Source organism: Panthera uncia, assembly GCF_023721935.1.
Source record: "Panthera uncia isolate 11264 chromosome D3 unlocalized genomic scaffold, Puncia_PCG_1.0 HiC_scaffold_8, whole genome shotgun sequence".
Classification (NCBI taxonomy): Eukaryota; Metazoa; Chordata; class Mammalia; order Carnivora; family Felidae; genus Panthera; species Panthera uncia.
Window position 1 is genome coordinate 25,654,938 of NW_026057586.1, and position 19,451 is coordinate 25,674,388.

General features: G+C 53.1%; 1 protein-coding gene across 5 annotated transcripts in view; it reads right to left on the reverse strand.

Annotated features, from left to right (window-relative positions):
• The window catches only part of CTIF (cap binding complex dependent translation initiation factor), a 291,774-nt gene extending 273,602 nt beyond the window's left edge, over window positions 1-18,172 (reverse strand). For 4 of the 5 annotated variants that reach the window (XM_049620101.1, XM_049620100.1, XM_049620099.1 and 1 more), the window contains exon 1: window positions 17,996-18,171. The gene's annotated coding sequence lies outside the window, so the exon portion shown is untranslated. Of the gene's footprint in view, window positions 1-17,995 lie in introns of all 5 variants that reach the window. The other variant, XM_049620102.1, reaches the window with a different exon arrangement.
• Window positions 18,173-19,451: the final 1,279 nt, after the last annotated feature.

Sequence of the window (19,451 nt, forward strand, 5' to 3'; positions counted from 1 at the left end):
CTGGGCTCCTGAGGGTGGGCACAGGGGTGGGGTGTCTCCTGACTCATCTCCATAGCGCCCCTTGTCATGGCAGGCTCTGAGAAGGCCGGTAAGCATGGATGCCATGCGGGGGAAGGCCCCCAGCCAGGAGAGCCAAGGGCCTGCGCGCCCTCATCTCAGTGAATTCTGGGAGTGGTTATTAAGTGAAGAAGCCCCCCCATACCCGTGACAAGGGGAAGCCACTTGTTGAAGGGCTACACTATAAAAGGGACTTGGGGCGCCTGGGTGGCTCAGTCGGTTGAGCGTCCGACTTCGGCTCAGGTCATGATCTCAGGGTCCGTGAGTTCGAGCCCCGCGTCGGGCTCTGTGCTGACGGCTCAGAGTCTGGAGCCTGTTTCGGATTCTGTGTCTCCCTCTCTCTCTGCCCCTCCCCTGTTCATGCTCTCTCTCTCTCTGTCTCAAAAATAAATAAATGTTAAAAAAAAAAAATTTAAAAAATAAAAGGGACTTTACACAAAACACTCACTATAACTGAGTTCAAACGAAACAAACAGGGTTTTATAAACATTTCCTTCTTCATCCCGCCACAAAAGACTGTGAAATCTTCAGTGAAGATGCGTGAAAGGAGAAGGTCTGTGAGAAGGAAAGATGCTCCCTTTCTGTGAGACCAGTGCTGGTGGTTCAACATGGCCCCCAGAACGTCTGACACTGCTCGCTTCAAGAAGCGGGATCTTTGTCCCTTACCCCCAAACGCAGACTCGGTGACTGCTTGACCGATGGCAACAACTTCACAACTGAGCCAGCGTCCAGTCCGGCCTGTAAGAAACTGGCAGCTGCTCCTTCCTGTTTCTTTGGGACATTCACTTTGGAACCCAGCCACTGCGCTCTGAGGAAGCCCGAGCAGCCCCACGGACGGAGAACAGCCGGCCTAACTCGCCAGCCACGGGAAGGAGCCATCTTGGAAGTGGCTCTGCGTCAGGGTCCAGGTTGAGCTGTCCCAGCTGACACCGGGTGGAGGCAGAGGCCAGCTGCACCTGTCGGGCACTGCCCAAATTGCAGACTCTTGAGCAGAAGGGAGGGCTGTTACCATTTCCGTCACTCAATTGTAGGGTGCTTTGTTACACGGCAATAGAAACTAGAACAGGCAGTAAACATCCACCGTTTGCTCAGGTCACAAAGCTACTTGCTTCCACAGGTAACACAGGCAACTATTCTGTTGTTTGTTAGGAATTTGGGGGATGGGATGGGAAGGGCCCCTGATTTAACACCGTTATATTAATAAAGGAGTATGATATTGTGATTGATGGTAAGAAATATAGATTCGGTCACCTACGTTCCCTAGCACAGAGTTCCTAAATCTCTTGGAATTTAAGAGAGAAAAAGGCGTCTTGTTATTCACAAGCCCCTTTCTGCCCAAAGAGGGTTTATGTTAATGAGGGAACTCTTGGAAAGCACCTAAGGATGGGGCAGGTTGCCAGGGAAATAACCACATGATTAGAAAGTGGGAACTTTCAGTCCTACCCCCTGACCTCCGGGAAGGGAACAAGGGCTGGAGGTTGATCAGTGGCCAATAGCCAATGATTTGATCAATGGCGCCTATGTGATGAAGCGTCCCTAAAAACCTACAGGATGGGGTTCAGAGCGCTTCCAGTTGGTGGGCACATGAAGATTTGGGGAGAGTAGCATGCTCCTAGGGGGCATGGGAGCTCTTTGCTCTTTCTACATGCCTTGTCCTACGCGTCTCTTCCGTTTGGCTGTTCCTGAGTTACATCCTTTTAGTTCTGTGAGCCGCTGTAACAGATTAGTCAAACCTAAGGAGTGGGGTCACTGGAACCTCCAATCTGTGGCCAGTCAGAGGCGTCTGAATTTGGTGTGTGCGTTGGGGGAAGCTGTCTTAAATGACTAAACCCTTAACCTGTGGGATCTCTGGGGCAGGGAAGGGGGTGTGTATATCTTGCAGGACTGAGCCCTACTCCTGTGGGATCTGACCTTATCTCTGAGGCAAGGGGGTGTCTTGTAGGACTGAGCCCTTCTCCTGTGGGATCTGATCTTATCTCCACGTAGACAGTGTCAGTATTGAGCTGAACTGCAGAATACCCAGCTGGTGTCAGAGAATCGTTTGGTGGTGGGGAAACCCCATACACACATCGTATTGGGAACATAGGAGCTAAGATATTTGGGAGGAAACTAAAAAGAGAAAATACGTCTCAGGAGGTAGGGCCAATATATTTTATCACAAAAATCTTTTTGATTTGTATAAGCACATCAACAAATTTGAGAATGAGACCCTAGAGTCCCAATTCAGATCTAAGGTGACATCAAGCGAAATCCTGATTTCAAATATTCAAATGCATATCCTGATTTTTGGTTCAGAAAATATGGACACCGTTGCTCACAAGGCAGAAGAGACTATTCTGGCCTAAAAATGTTGAGTCCCATGTTACAAGCGGTGATCTCCACTTCAAGATAGATAGATAGATAGATAGATAGATATGAAATAAAACAAAACTATGACAGGTTTATTGGAACGAGTTAGATCTAAAATGTCCCCCTTAGTTACCTCTAGACAAGAGCATTTATTATTGGTTGGGAAATGGATGTCAAATAGAACACTCTTTATTATAGCACATTAGGTGCTAAGATCTTTCCAACAATTAAATGTATTAACTGCCATTGTGCTAAAGTTATTCAGGTGCCAATTAAGAAGTTTCTGGTTATCTGGGCGCCTGGGTGGCTCGTTGGTTCAGCATCAGACTCTTGGTTTTGGCTCAGGTCATGATCTTGTAGTTTGTGGGATCAAGCCCTGCATCGGGCTCTGTGCTGTCGAGAAACCTGCTTGGGATTCTCTCTCTCTCTCTCTCTCTCTCTCTCTCTCTCTCGTTCTGCCCCTCTCCCACTAGCACACACGTCCATGTTCTCTCTCTCAAAATAAATAAACTTTAAAAAAAGAGCAGTCTCTGGTTATCCAAATGCTGGATAACAGAAGTCATGGTTTAAAAGTCTAAATTTGTTGAAGCGCCTGGGTGGCTCAGTCGGTTAAGTGCCTGACTTCGGCTCAGGTCATGATCTCACGGTTCATGGGTTCGAGCCCTGTGTCGGGCTCCGTGCTGACAACTCAGAGCCTGGAGCCTGTTTCAGATTCTGTGTCTGCCTCTCTCTCTGCCCCTCCCCCATTTGTGCTCTGTCTCACTCTGTCTCAAAAATAAATAAACATTAAAAAAAATTTTTTTTAAGTCTAAATTTGCAAAAAAAGTCTAAATTTGCTTTTGAAAGAAACTGGAGACTATATAAAAGGGCTCTTTGCTTTAAAAAAAATATGTACTAAGATTGTCTTTAGTTAATGACCATCTTTTGTGAATACAAATCACAATCATATACCTAAATGTTTCATATGAATAAATATTTAGGAACCCACATTTGTTACATGAGAAGAGGTAGCCTTAGGCTGAAATGGGACATGTATTATTCAAAACTGTCCTAATGCCAGGTGACATAAACCCAACCCAAACTTGCTTATGCAGTCTTTCCCACAATTCACCACCTTGGAGTTGTCTGTCGTACCCGTCTGCCGGTTGTAATATTATTATTGACCCTGTCCTGACTTTTTATTAAACTTAGCGTCCTGTTAAGCAATAATGAAATCACAAGTTCCATGTACTAGCTTTTTTTTTCCTTTGGTGCACATTTAAATGTTTAAAATTTTGTACAAGTTTTAATTTTTTTTTAGAAGTCATAGATATTCAACTGAAAATCAGCCTATACTCCATCAGTAGTTTGAATGCCTTACTTTAAGGTATTGAAGTCGGCGGGGGGTGGGGGGGCGGGGGTGGTTACTGAATGGAGAACCAGCCCTTAATTTGTTTTCTCACTGGACAGTGTGCTATGTGACCTTGGCCAAATCACTTTGGTCTCTCTTGCCTCAATGTCCCCATTGGAAAAAGCACATTAGCCCTGCCAATTCCCCAGCCAGTTCCCAAGAACACCAAGAATAATAACTGGGTGACTCAGTCTATTGAGCATCTGACTCTTGGTTTCAGCTCAGGTCAACCTCTTGCGGTTCATGGGTCAGAGCCTCGCATCAGGCTCTGAGCCAACGGGGTGGAGCCTGCTTGGGATTCTCTCTCTCTCCCTTTCTCTCTCTCTCTTTCTCAAAAAAATAAATAAATGAATAACAAATAAAGAGAATAATAACCCTTGATGCGGCCCACAACAGCACAGACCACGTGATAATGGACAGTCGCGTCCACAGCAATCAGGCCTGCTCTGTGTCCATTCACCCACTGGGACCTGAGGGCCTCTTCTCGGCCCTGAATGCTAGAGTCAGAGCTTGGGATTCTGGAACTATGGAGGTCATAAGCAGGCCGTGGGGGAACTAGAAACCTGACACTTAGTACTTTTCTGGTTCTGAAATCCATTACAGATACGTTAAGTAAACTTGCCTCTAATGAGGTCACTAAAATCACTAAAGCCCTATGAGGACAGACCAGGAGCTGGGCTATCGGAAGTTAAAACCAGGTCCCTGAGAGTGCCCACAGGCAGCCCAGCCAACCTCCTTCCTGTTCTTATGCCCCATCTTCAGCCTGCAGAACCCCGGAACGATGCCATCCCGCTGTCCTGGCCTTTATCCTCACCTGCCATCTACCTGGGTCAAACGGGATGTGGAAACAAGAGCAGGCTAAGGATGCAGCAGTCTTTGGCTCAACCTGGGCTCCCCAGCTTCTGCCGCCGTGGCTGGTTTCTCTCTGGCATGAATAAGGCCGCAGTAGGCCACGTTTGTTTCACCCAGAGGAAGGAAACACATTAAAGCACTCCCCAGCAACACTTACCCCAAACGGTTCAAGGGATCTAACTCAAAGCCCACCTCCTTAAAAGATCGAGAATGGGCCCTGGCACGGGGAGGAGATAATTTCCACCTTATTGAAAAAATTAATTCTGGGGGAGCCTGGGTGGCTCAGTCAGTTGAGCGTCTGACTTTGGCTCAAGTCATGATCTTGCGGTCTGTGAGTTCGAACCCCACGTCGGGCTCTGTGCTGACGGCTCAGAGCCTGGAGCCTGCTTCGGATTCTGTGTCTCCCTCTCTCTCTGCCCCTCCCCTGCTCGTGCTCTGTCTCTCAATATAAGCATTAAAAAAAATTTTTTTTTGAAAGAAAAAGTTAATTTTGTAGGGAAGGAGCAAACTGCCACGCCAGAGGTCCAAATGGCCAAGTCGGGCCGACCCAGGGCTGCCACCTTAGGTGTGGGCAGAGGCCAAGGATGACATCAGAGGGATTTTTCCTTTCCTGTGCCAGGCCATGCTGAGCATATAATCCCTACCTCTGGCACTGGGCCTGGCACTGAGAACCTCAGAGTGAGACGATCAGGGGTGTTAGATACTTTCTCATCCAATCCCTGAGGTTACTGGGAGAAAACATCCAGATGTGATGTGCCCACGGTCACCCAGGTCACTAGTGGCAGACCCGAGACCAGTGACCTTGTCAGATCACTGCCAGGAAACCTCAACCGAGCCTGTCAATCTCTGCGTGTGATACTTCAGAGGCACCATGAGAGCAAAATTGACTAAACCACCTATTAGCTGTGTGACTGAGGGTAAATTACTTAACCTCTCTGTGCCCTCATTTTCTCAATGATAAAAGAGAGGGTGTGAAGGCTAATTAAGATAACCCAAGTAAAGTGCTCCCTAAGCAATTATCACTGGAGCACCTCACAAATGTCAGGTTTTTAAAGTTATTGTTAAATTGCCCGAAGGGTTTCGGGAGAAATACCGCCTGTCCCATCCCTGGGTTGACAGACAGTCTCCCCTGCTGCCCAAACACAGCCGCTCACAGAGAAAAGTCCAGGTTTTGGAGCCACACGCCTGGAGTTGTAGCCTGGACGAGAAACATTTATTTTCTCACAGTTTGGGAGGCTAGAAGTCTGAGATTCAGATCAGCACGCTGGTTTCTTCTGAGTCCTCTCTCCTTGGCTTGCAGATGGCCGCCTCCTCCCTGGGTCCTCACCTCCCAGATGTCCTGTCTCCCCTGTGTCCTTATCGCCTCTTCTTTCAAGGGTACCAGTCGTGTTGGTTTAGGGCTCGCCCACAGGACCTCCTTTTACCTTAATTATCCCTTTAAGGGTCTTTTCTCCAAAAACAGTCACATTCAAGGTACTGGGGGGGGGGGGGGGGGGAAAACTCAACCCCTAACAGCAGGGTGGATTACCTTTCTTCCTCTTCAGGAAGGATTATGCAGAGAGCCATAAATGCTCATCCGGGCACCATGCCGTGCCACGATGCACTGGTCTTAAATCTGGAGAGATGGCCAAAATGAGCAAGCTGCCTCTCCTCACTCTGCAAATATGTACTTTGCTTGAAAAAAATGTTTTTTCATGGAGCACGGACCCTGTGGCAGGCCATATGAGCTATCCGCAGATGACTCAGACTAGGACAGTATTGAGGTGCTTATGATCTCAGAGAACAGATCAGATGAGGCCCCAAGGGATGATGGGAGTGATGGCAAGGGCTAAGTGCCCTAAAGATTCACAGACCAAGCGCTGGGGTGGAGGGGAGGACAAAACTGACCAGGTGAGTGGAGTGTGAAAGAGCTCTGCAGGGATGGATTTGCCCCAGGGGACAGGGCAGGCAGCCACAGGCCAGGCTGTTCATCTGTATGAAGGGGACAGCGGTCCGGGGAGAGGAAGACGGCGTCCTCCACTAGGGTCGGAGTTCCGAACCAGCACAGGCAAGAGAACTGACTCTGCAGGACCAAAGGTATCCACGCCACACCAAGGAGCAATTTCCTCTTCCGGCCTCACAGCTACTCTCAAAGGTGACCGCTGTCTACCATGGACCGGCCGGAGCCTCAGCCCCTCAGGCATCTCTAGCCCTGCTGTCTGGGCCACCAGCAACATAGGTTCCCCGCCTCTGGACAATTCTGTCCACCAGGGTTCTCTGCCTGGCCCTAGTGGTGGGAAAGGAGAGGGGCTATTCGGGGGAGGGGGCACAGAACGCAGCTACTGAGGCCGCGCAGAAGGCAGCGCGGGACATCCGGGGTCCTAAGCCCCAACAGTCCCCATGGGTTAAGAGATAATAATTACTAGGAAAGGCAAAACGATAGTGAAAGGAAGCAGATCAGTTGCCAGAGCCAGGGGGTGCATTTTTTTATGACTCCAATCATATTGAGGTATAAACTATTATTTCTCAATAAGGGCTGACAACCCCCCAAATAAGGAAATAAAATCATATTTTTAATTTGTTAGGGCAAACATTAATCAGTGCTCACCCGACCATCACTCTCCTCCCCTTGCAAGCAGCCTCACCTCTTCCTGTAGACGAGGCAGAAGGCACCAAGACTTGCTCTCAGCCTCCGCGGAGCTGAGGCAGGAGCGTTAACACATTTCCCTTCAATGGGACTTGCTAGAAATTCTAGCACAGGGGTTCTGAGGAAGGTTGCCATGCTTGATAAATTCAAACACAAGGAGAAACTCACTTTCCTGCCCGCCCTCAGATACAGTTACATGAGAACGTGACGTATGGAGCAGGGGCAGCCATGCTGTGACCATGAGGGGACAACCCTGAGGACAAAGGCCAAAATGCTGACAGTGGTGGCCTGTAAGGTTAGAAGGAGTCCTTGAAATGATTACTGACCCACTGAATTAACCAACTCTAGAACCCCTACCTTCAGACTTCCGGCTGTCAGTCTATACACAGTTGATTTTTTAAATGGTGCTTTTTTTTTTTTTTTTTTTTACACATTTACTTATTTTTGAGAGAGAGCAGGAGGAGGGGCAGAGGGAGAGGGAGAGAATCCCAAGTAGGCTCTGTGCTGACAGCGTGGCTCAACCTCACGAACCGTGAGATCATGACCTGAGCCGAAATCAAGAGTCGGACAACTGAGCCACCCGGGCGCCCCTAAACACCTTGTTTTTGAAGCCCTGTCAGTCCGGTGTTCTTTTGCCTGTAGCCAAAAACATCCTACAAGCCAGGTGGTTTTCATCTGTCCAAACTTGCACCTCCAACCCCAAAACCGAGATCGCGGTGAAATGGATCACAGAACCTTGCAGCTGTTAACGGAGGCCCAGCAGCATGTCGAGTCCCCAGTCCCCACGGAAGGTGCTTTCCTCTCTAGCCCCTAAGCAAACTGGGGCAACAGCTGCCTTTTCTCTGCAGGCGCTGCCCTCCATCATCCTATACATCCAACATCCTACAGTATAAATGACCCATCAGAGCCAGGTGTGACCCACGCATACATCCCCGGTCCGTGTGGCCATAAGCCCCCACTGGCACAGGGATGGCCTCGTTTGTGTCTACATCCCAACAGGATTATTATCAGCACGACTTTCACTCTCAAAAGTGTCTGCATGTGGACCAAAGATTATCATTGCCCTGTGTGGGCTACTTCAGCCCACTTTTCTTTCTCCTTACCCAGTACTCCCCACATTACGTGAATACGAGGCCATTCCGTCTTCTCCACCAGGACGAAGACGGAAGCGGAGACCCTGCCACGTTCCCCGAAATCATCCGTCCCACGGCAGGTGCCTGATGCACATCTGCTAAACCAAACCGAATGTTAACGGAGGTAAGAGTCTTAAGCTGAGAGGTTCGAGGCAAACCGGGAGAATGTGAGCATAAGGAACAACTTCTGGAGGAGGAAGAGGAGAAACTGGGTGCTTTCCCAGAGTCCCTCACCCCTCACCACTGGGCCCTGTCCACGTAGGGTGCTGTGTGAAACCGGCAGTGCTTACGTGGACACCCGGCCGGCCGGCACAACCTCGCTGCTCAGGCAACTCGTGCTCCTCATAACTCAACACGGAACCCAGAGACCCCAACCATCCCGCACAGGCAAAGGGGCAGAAGGCCTTGTTCTACCAGAGACGCCCAGGGCCGGGCAGACAGCCCCCAAGGCAGATACGCTCCGGCTCCAAGAAACACTCCGATTGTGAATACCCTCCTATTTGGTGACACTCCAAGATGTGGCTTCTCCAGCCGACGCTTTCTTCGTGTCACGGTTCAAACTCCTAAGCATCTCAGCTAAGGACCCACGAATATGGCAAAGGCCTGTGGCTTCTCAGCTAGTGGTGAGATCATGACATTGCCTACCCTGGAGGCAGGCCCTAAAAGGGAATGGCATTGGGAATGTCAGCCCCACCCACTCCGGATGGAACCACACACATTCTTTCGGAATAACTTTGGGGCTCAACTGTCACAACGACCCTTAGGCATGTCCACGTCTCTGCCTCTCTGTCTCCCCCTCACAGAAGTTACTTGTACTTAGCGAGGCGCACAGAGAACGCCTAGCACTGTGTGCCCAGCACATAATAGGCACTTGATAAACATCAGCTCCCTGCATCCGATTCCGGAGTCACTTAGACGCTGAAATGGATCCTGGGTGCTGGAGGAAGGAACTCGCAGTGTGTGCTTTCTCCCATAAGCACTGAGCCAAAGCTTTTCAGAACTTCTACATCACAGACTGTGCCTATGCAGCCAGCTCAGCTAATATCACACCCATCTGCAAAAACTCCCTCTCAGCTCAGTAAGTTAGAAGGCGAATTGGCTGGATGCTTTCTCACAGAATCAGAGCTTGACAAATTAAGGCCCTTCCAGTGGAAGCCAACGGGATGGTGAGAGGCCTGGAAAACATCTCTTATAACAGCCAAAGGGGTGATGGGGGGGGGGGGGGGGGAATGGGCAGTGTGCTCCTTGACACTTATATAAGGCCTTTCCAGCAGCAAAAGCCTTCGAATGAGGGAAGGGGCTGCCTCACAGAGCAGTATGCTCCTGGTCGAAGAAAGCACTGGAAAAAGTGCCGAGATACTCAGGGTTCCCAGATTCCCACACCAGCTAGGAGATGGACTGGGTAACTGAAAGGCGTCTCCAAGTTTACAGGAACACCAGAAACCTGGGCATGGGGGAGACGATGCGGTGCATGGTCTGGGGGACCAGTGGCAGTTAGAATCTGCGGAGGGCACGCTTAGGGGGAACCCAGACCGAAGCCTTTGTGAGGACTTGTCCTGACTAAATGGCAGGGGAGAACATTCTGGTCTTCCTGGACGGGCTTGTCTACAGGCTTCTGCTAAGAGATAAGGCCGTGGGGCAGGAAGAGCCCTTCACAGCCCTGCACCCGCCTCCCAAAGTATGTAGTCATCTCAGAAAGGTTCCCATTGGGGCCTCTCTTCTCCTCCTTCTCACTCACTCATTCAGGCCACCTGCGTCCTTCAGCATCTCTCCAAAGTGGAGGAGACTCAAGTCAGTGAAGGGTGAGGAGTCCCAGAACCTTCCTGGTGCCCCTGGGAGTTTAGAGCCATGGGATGGGGGCCCCTGGCCCCTGGAGGCTTTATATGCTAACCCCTCCTCTTGGGGACTCTAGACCACATTTGTCGTGGACATCCAAAGCCCTGACAGGCCTGAGGTATTGTCAATTTTTCCCCACGCCAAATCCAGGCCAAGACCGCCAAGCTCCCCCTCCCCCACTTCCATGCCAACTGGCTGACATCTAGTCCATCCTTTTCTCCAAGCCTGCAAACCTCTGCAGGGGCAGAGGGCCTCTGCTGGGGAGGGCCTTCTGTCCCAACTCCCGTCTCGTCTCCTCTTGTCAGAGCTCAACCCCCTTGGTTCTGAGACCAGTAACTGCCCCTCACACCCCCAGAACCACCCTCACCCCCCAGGACCGGCCTAGCCTAAGTGCAAGCTGACTGTCCCCACTCACTTTGGAGTTCCCTGGGGATTTCCCTTACATTCTATGAGCTCAGCTCTTCTTTGAAAGGGTGCTAGTTATATTTCATACAGCGTTTCTAGGTGCTTGGTAACTGGAAGATTTTCAAGATGTTCACTCCACTATGGTGCTAAACACGTTCTCACTCAGTGCTGGGATACCCTCTTTGGACTTGCTCGCGGGAACCGTCCCTGGCTGACCTCCCACCCCAGACACCGAAGTCTGGCCGCATCCCTGCAGATGCACCCATGTCAGTGGGACACCTACCAAGTGCCAGGCACGATCTCAGGCCCTAAAGATTCAAAGCTGCAAGCACTGAGCTCTGCCTAAAACGCATCGGCCCTCTAAAAATGCGCTGCGGCAGGAAGAGAAGTCTCTGCGACTGACGTTCTCCTATTGAAATCGTACTCTACTATTTGCGCAGGTCTCGAAAGCTTCTTCGTGGCTTCATGCATCCACATCTGGGAGCAGCTAGGCTGCCCGGCCCTCCCTGCCCTTGGCTCATGGCCCGAGCGCCTGGGACAGGGCTCCGCTCACCATGGCTGTGAAATATGAAAACGCTTCTCCCCCAACTCCAAAGGCTCCCAGCTGAAGCCTGCTCTCAGCTGCCGCGGGATTCTGCCAGCTGGGCCTCCGCATGACACAGCATCCCCGCCCGCCCCGGGCTGCAGCGGCTGGGCCCGGCGTGACAAAGGATTCTCTGACAATGGGAGGAAGAGGTCTTTCATTGTCTACCGGGGTCACACTCCGCAGCGGAGCTTCCTCACTCCCCGAACTGTAGCTCCCCGCCCCCACCCCTCCCTTGGGCTGCTCCCCTGCGCCCGGTGCGGTCAAGCCCGGCTCCACTGGCCTCACCTACCAGCCATTCAAATTCAACACGTCCGACAGCGAGCTCACGGGGTCCTCCCCCTCACCTCAACCTCAGCAGACGTGCTGAGCTCCGGGCCACAAGTTCGCACCCGGGGAGAGGCTGTGAGGCCTCTGTCAGTGAGGCCAGAGAGCCGGGAGGGAGTCGCGGGACTTCTCCTTTATTCCTCAAAGCTAAGCAACCACTGCAGACTTTAGTCCCCAAATGTTTGTAATGTATAACCTTCCCTCCATCCCCCTACACGAGGCCCTGGCTCCAGGCCTTATCCCCTGCGACTTGATACTGGATGGAACCTGTCATTGCCTCACTGGCCCAGTGGCCTCCTGGCTCCAGATCGCATTCCCTTCTGAACCACAGCAGCATGCCTCCGTTCGGCTTCGGGCCCCGTCCACCACGCTCCTCCTGTAGTCTAGAAGCCAAGGTCCTGGGCCGGGCTCACGAAACGCCTGTCTGCCTCTCCACCTTTGAACTTGACCTTGCTGCTGCAATCCCTTCCTTTGCCCAGACAGCCTCAGACCTCTTCTCCTAAGCACACACTGTTCCTTACCCCTTCTAGCTCCTCTCCAGGCTAATTTCTTTTCATCCATTCGCTTTCGGTGCCTGTGTTATCTCCCTTCGGAAGCCCTCCCTGATCTGAGGCTTGAACAGGCACCCCTTGACTGTGCTACTCAGAACTTTCTCAACCACTGTGCTCACCACACATATTTCTCCTTTACCATTTTTGAGCCATTGCCCCAACTGAAAACCTATTCTAGGTCCGCCACGACCTCAGACCTACTCCCAAATTCACCTCTTCCACAAAATCATCTCAGCTGGCCCCAGTCCACATGTTAGTGCCATGAAGACCGCCTCCCATACTTTATCCATCCCATCCCTGAGTAAGTTAGTCAGCACTTGGGGCTGACTCCATGCTGGATATGAGCCGACAGTGGACATAAAAAGCTCTAGAAACCTGGCAGCACTCCACTCACAAAACTGTAATGATGATGTGACACGATGTGACATCCTAGCCCTAGGCGCTGAGTTTGAAGTCTGAAGACCTGGGTTCAGATCCCTGTTCTACAACTTACAACTCCCCCGTGACTTGGCGTGTCACTAACCATGGAGGCTCAGAGGCCTCGTATGCAAAATGGGAATAACACTAACAGCTCCGCGGGGCTAAGATAACCAACCAGCAGATGCTATCCTTGGTGGGAAATACTTTGCAAACTATAAACCCAAATCAAGTGCAGCGTCCACTGCCCAGCAACCCCCTATCCACCCCCACCACCCCCACCAGGAGTTCCTGTCCGTACTTGAGTCGGGTGGGAGGGCAAATGAAATCTGTGAGTCCCCTTCCTAGAAAAATGCTCATGTATGCCAGCTTTGCAAACACCTTTGGGACCTAAGGACCCGGCCAAGGGAAGGGACTAAACTGAAGTGCACTGGAAAGCCCCCAGGCCTGCCACTTCTCACAAATATATGCCCTCATCCAGATTCCTGGATGCCGAAGATGAAAGATAGGGCAGGGAAGGGCAGTCTCAAAGGAAAGGAAGTTCAAGACTAAGAGAGGGCTTCCAGAGCCTTTCCCAGAACCAGAGGAAATAGAGAAGATGTAGCATTCTCTCTGGCAAGTAAGAACCCCGCTTTGTTCAGAAGGCACAGAAAAAGAAGATTGAACGAGGTATCAAAATCTGGAATTTCTTGTCCAACTCTGCCAAGGGCTCCTGGTGACTTTGGGCACGTCATTTCACCTCGCTAGGTTTCGGGGCCTTCACACAGAGATCAGCTTATTAGGAGGGCCCGTCCCAGCTCTCGGTGCCTAGGATCCGAAGACCTAACTGTTTCCCCCCTGTTCTGAATCACAGCTTTGGCCTGGGTTTAATTCAGAAGTAAGAGTCAGAGGTCGATAGCCAGCACGGTGATAATTCAGGGAGAAGGCCCCCATCACAGTGCTGTTCTAAATTGTGTGCAGGATGAGGCAGGAGGGCAGGAGAGTAAAGCCTGAATGTGAACAACTGAGCTCAGGTGACCGTGAGTCGGCCGTGAGGCTGAGAGGTAGAGGATCCCCCCCGAAAAGAGCATCGAAAGAAGCCGCCACGTTTATCGGGTAAGCTATGCAGAAATGCCACCACATTTGGAAAATGCCCAAAAGCTGCGATTTGCCCGTCTGTTTGAGCCTCCTGTTCTCTCTCTGGGCTCAGGATTCTCTCTCCATCCTACCTACCACCTCCTGCTTCCTCCTTCATCATCTGAACTGCAAACAACAGAACCTTAAAACAAGGGCAGTGAACCCCAAAACCGAGATGAAACTGGAGGACAGTGTCAGGGACCCCAGAAGCGAGGTGGGGAACGAACAGATACGAAGCAGACTCATGTTAAAACATCTACACAGACCTGTAAGACAGAAACTACTAAACCCAGGAAGGGCCTGAGTGAGACCTTGATCAAAGCCACAGCGCATCACTGAAGATAGCCTACCCCAGCCCATCACAGCCCGGCAGAGCTGGGGCAGGACCAGGGAGAAGAACTTGTCAGCTCCTCACTGCCCAGCAGAGTAATCTGTTGGTTGACTTTAGGGTCATTTCCCACTAGCTGCCTAACGTCCACATCAGGACATACCTCCAGGCCCACCTGGGAGGTTACAAAAAGCCCAAAGTCCAGGGTAACAAGGACAGAAAGCCCTTCTTCCTCTGTTGCTCCCTCCTGCTTTTGCTCTAGAATTGGAACTGGCATCAGGAGTCACTTCCAACCAACATATGTGAAATTGACTAAGTCCCAGGGTGAGTGCTCTAAAGTATTTATGATTTGTTCTCTCCCGTAGGCTGTGAATCACTCGTTTTATTGAATTACAACTTAGCTGTTTCTACTATACTATCTTTGTGTGCCCCAAACAGAGTACAGTATCTAGCCCAAGGTAGGTGCTCAATAAACATATGCTGGACTTAAAATCCTACATTTATCTCCACAGATAGAATAGGTTTCTGGCAGGCAGGGACTGTATGTTCAACTTCCTTTGCATGCATTTGAAGATACAGAAACATGGAGGTGCTCAGTCTATATTTGTGAATGAATGGTTGATTAGTTGGCCAAACCTGGTAACTCTCCAGGCTGGGTCTGAGAACCTTCCTGTACACGAACTCTTCAAAGTACCTACAGGCATGAGGGAGCTTTTTGCTCTTTTCAGGGCTTCCCTATCCCTGGGGATGCAGGGGGCAGGGAATAGTATCACCTGGGATGAACCCTGGGCTTCTCAGGGATCTACACGTTAAACCAATGGTTTTGAAATCAGTACCTAAAGAATAAACGTTGGACTCAATAAGGACACTGGATCCATGAACAACACACCCAAACACACCCATACGAATACAGACACGCGTTGCATAAACATGTATGCCAGATGTATTTATTATATGCAGGTGTGATTCTGGTATAATGGATGTATCAAAGCTGATAACCTTTCGCCATTAGCAAATTATCAGATGCGTAATAACCAGGAATGTAGACTTCTGTCTTTAATGACTATTCTCATGAGGTCTGGTGGCAAATAAAAAGTGTTTTGACAAAGAATAAATACCACTATAATTTACCCCCTTTCTGAGGCTCAGGACTTCCTGGGGAGCCAAGACCTACTCTCAAAAAAACCTCAAACACAGATACCCAAAAAATGACCATTATTTAAATTAAAAGCCATAGGCTGCGAAGAGAAATTACAGGATCACAGAGGGGGGGGGGAAAGTAGCCCTTCCCCAGTGAGGGGCCCTGGGGGACTCATGGCACTTTTTGAGCCTCAGTGTGCTCACCTGTAAAATGGGGTTACTACCCGCCTACATCACAGGACCCTGCTAAGAAATTGTGATGATTCAAGGGTAGGGGGAAACGCTCTGTAAAGTCAAACAAACACGCTATTTACAGCAATCTGTTAATCACCAATGACACCTTACCCCAGAATGCGTTACAAAATTACTGCCTACCAGCGTACATTATCTAGGACAGTCACTTGACACAGCAGAGGAGACGATCTGTGTGTAAATCGAATCCTGTTTCAAATACTCAAAGGGAGTTTCCTCAGGCAACCCGAGTGCGTCCTGTGGGGGGACTGCACCGCTAACGTTTGTTCGGTGCATTCTGTTCCTGTACAATTGGGTTTTCTTGAAAGCCTGGCAATTTCCTCGCGCTGGCTGAGCATGCTCGAAGCCGGGATTCCTGAGGTTTTCGGCTCAGACCCCGGGCCGGGCAGGAGGAACCGGGCCCGGACAGCCCGCGGCCCCTCCCCGTGCTCTGGGCGGCTCCTTCCTCTCTCCTCCGGCTTCGGCGGCGGCGCTCGTGCTGTGTCACTTTCGCCCTCCCGAGACTCCAGCCGCCGCGGGGCCCGCAGCTCCACCGGCTTCTTCCCAGTGCGCGCCCGCCCCTAGCCCAGGAGATAATCCCCCCGGCCTCAGGGACCCAGAAAGCGACAGCGGCGGAGGCGGGCGGGCAAGCAGGGCAGCCGGGTAGCAGCGCAGGCAGCAGCGCCCGGCTGGGCCGGGGCCGGGGCCGGGGCCGGGCGGGCAGGGCAGCCTCCGGCCCCCACGGTCTCCAGGACGAAAAACTGGAAGGGGGTGCGCAGAGCGCGCTCGTTCTGTCCGGGGCCCGCGAGGCAGAGGCGGGCGCGCGCGCACGCGCACCCACAGAGCGCCCCGGAGCAAGGGTCAACCCGAGCGTGTTGGGAGGGTCGGGGGCGGCGACACGCGCGCGCCCGCGGCCCCTCCCAGCCCTGCACCCCACCGGCCGAGCAGGCTGCCAGCCCGGCGGGTCAGGGGGCGTCGGGGACGCGGAGGGACGCAAGGCTTGTCTCCCGCGCCACCGCGCGCCCGGAACTCCCTCGCCAACCCCGCACACACGCAACTGCAGGGGCTCCCAGGTCGTACAGCCGCAGGACCCCTTGTCCAAGTAACCCGGCGCGCGCGTGCGCGGACACACACGACCAGGAGCCCAACTGGGACCACGAGGGGGCTGGCGGGACGATTCACCGGGTAGTCGGGCCCACGCGTGTCCCCACTACACCGCGGTCTGTCCCCCCCCCCCCACGCCCCGCCCCCCATACGTGCCAGAGCGGTGTGTACACACACAAACAGCTGGGCGGGGGAGGCGACGCCTCGCTCCTCCGGTAGGGACACACAGGCCGCCGCCAGCCATCCCTCCCCTTTACACGCCGCACCCCCTCCCGGCTCACACCTGCCCCCCAGCCTCAACCCCGAAAACTCTACGAAACCCAAGAGCCAACGCCGACCCCCAATTGTCTTTTAACGTCAGTGGAAAGACATAACCCAAGTCACACCCGCCGTCCCCGGGCCGCCTCCTCCAGATGCACCTAGGCTGGGGCCCGCGGCCCTTGGAGGGGGGGTGAGGGGGAGGGCAGACCTCGGTCACCGCAGACCGAACCGCCGCCCCCTGCCCTCCCTGCCCCCACGACCCGCGACGCGTCCAGGACAGTCACCTGCTCCTCGTCCTGAAGAGCCCGAGCCGGAGCCCACGCCGCGGCCGTTCGGGTCACTCGCCACCGCGAGCTGGCTTTTCAGACCTGTCAACTTAACCCCCGCTCCGCCTGAAGGATCTATTCCCCAGGCCCAATCACACCGTGGCGACAGGAATAATAACAAAAAGCCAACAGAATCACCACCGTAGGGAATGTCCAAAGCTGCAACCGCAATGGCTCCACCGATTCGGGTTCCTCATCTGCTCCCATCCCCCGCGCCCCCCGCGGCCCGCGGGCTCACCGGGGACGGAGGGAGGGTGCCGCCTGTCTAGACGACAGACATCCCCGCGCTCGCGGTGACGGGCGCGCACACACCCTCGCACGGCCGCTGCCACAGACACAATCAGTCACCGCGGGAGGGAGGGGCTGCGTGGAGACACTCTCTCGGGGTCCCTCCGGCAGCCGCCAGCGCAGCAGCCTCCGGCCGGGAGTCGCCACGCAGGGCCGCGCTCCCTACCTCGCCGGAGCGCGGTCAGAACAGCTGCAAGTTTGGCTGGTACTAAAGCAACTGCTTGATGCAGCAAATGCGGGCTTCAAAACAAAAGGGAGAGCAATCACGCCCGCTTTCTTCCTCCCCCCGGCTCGGAACCCGGCACATGACAGCGGCTACACCGCGCGGCTCGAGCGCCAGCCGGGCTCCAGCCATGCGCCCCCGAGAGCCCCCTCCTCCCGGGAGCCCCAGGGCTACGACTCCCCACTCAGGCCGGGAGCCCTGAGGGGAAGGGGCGAACCTGGGGAGGGGGCGAGACCGTGGAGTGCGGTCCGCGACAGAGAAGGGGTCTGAGGATGGGCGCAGACGCCCGGCGGCCGGGGGCGCAGGGAGGGGGAAGGGGGTTAATTGTTTGGGGCGGTTTTCTCGGATTTATCTATCAGCACGCGCACGTCACGCAGCCCTCCTGGCGGGTCCCCGAATCGATCCGCAGGCTGTACTGACTAAAAGAGGGGGGCGGGCGGGGGGATGCTCACCTCGGGGTTTCTCCGGCCGCCGCTCCGAGCCCGTGTCGGGGGTGGGGGAAGGGGACAGGGAAGGGGAAGGGAGGGAGGAGGCTCGAGAGAGCCTACTCCTGCCGCGAGTTCCGCGCGTCCCGGCAGCGGAGGGGATCCGGCGCCCCAGCGCACAAACCCAAGCGAGAGGGGAGGGAGGGAGGGAAGGGAAAGAGGGAGGGAGGGGCGGGTGGGGGGGGGGAGTAGAGGAAGGAAAAAAAAAAAAAAAAAAAACGATCCCTGCTCTGACACAGGGAAAGAGAATGTAGGAGAGTGACGTCCCGGCCCCTCCCTCCCCTCCGGCCACGTGCAAAGACTTGAAAGGAAAGAGGGCGGCGGGAGGCCTGCTGGGTAATGTAGTTCGCCTTTCTTTCCCGGGATGGCGGGCCCTGGAGAGCGGGGCGCCGCCGGGACCCCGGGGATGCCGCCGAGACAGCCGAGACAGTCCAGCCTGGCTTCGCCGAAACCCGCCGGCCAACGCTCTCACCCCGCGACGGCGGCGCGGCCCTGAGTGGGGACCTCTGTGTTGGGGGAACGGGGGGCTTAGGCGCGGTCCAAGCTTACAGGGAGACGTTTGGTTTCGGGGGCAGGAACGCTTTAAAGAAGAGGACTTCCGCACTAGAAGTGCAAAGTCTGTCCTAATGGCAGATAAAAGGAAGCTTTGTGTATACACTGGGCGGTCCAAGCGGCGTTATTAATGCTGCGTTCAGTGCTAACGTCTGTTATTGAGATGCATATGTTATAATTAACATTTGAACGTCTCTGTGGCAGGGGCGGGATGTTGTAATTAGATATGCACTTTGCAACCGATTAATTTTCCATTGACCATGCTAAGGGTTGCGATGGGGAACCTGGTGGCTGGGGGAATTCAGTGCAGTGGGTAATTCAGTAATCACTTAACCAAATCACCAGTGCTTTCTAAGAACCTACTATGTGCCAGGCACCGAGATTGGGACAGAGAGGCCTTCATGAGAAATACACGATGCTGTACACTCCTCCAGGCAAGGAGCTTATAAACTCATCTGAGGAACTGTGACACAGTATAATGCAGTGGAAATCCATTTATTAATTCATATAACATTTGCTGAGCACTTTCCACAGATGGGACATGTCTGGGAATGCCAAGGCAAGTAAGACCCTTAGTCCCTGCCCTCAAGGAGCTCAAAGTCTAGTGTAAGGACCACAGTCAATGAAAGTATAGGGAATAAGACGACACTTAACATAGGGATAAGCATAAAGTGCTAGGGAACCCTCAGCAGGAGCCCACAACCAGGATCAAGGGTGGATGGGGGGTAGGAGAAGGCTTCCTGGAGGTTTTAAACAAAGGCAGAGGCAGGGGTAGGCATCTGAGAAAAGCTACAAGGGTACAAAGGTCCCAGATGAGAGAGAAAAAAGCAAATTCTGAAAGTCCCAGCAGTTTGGCAAGGCAGAGAGGGCA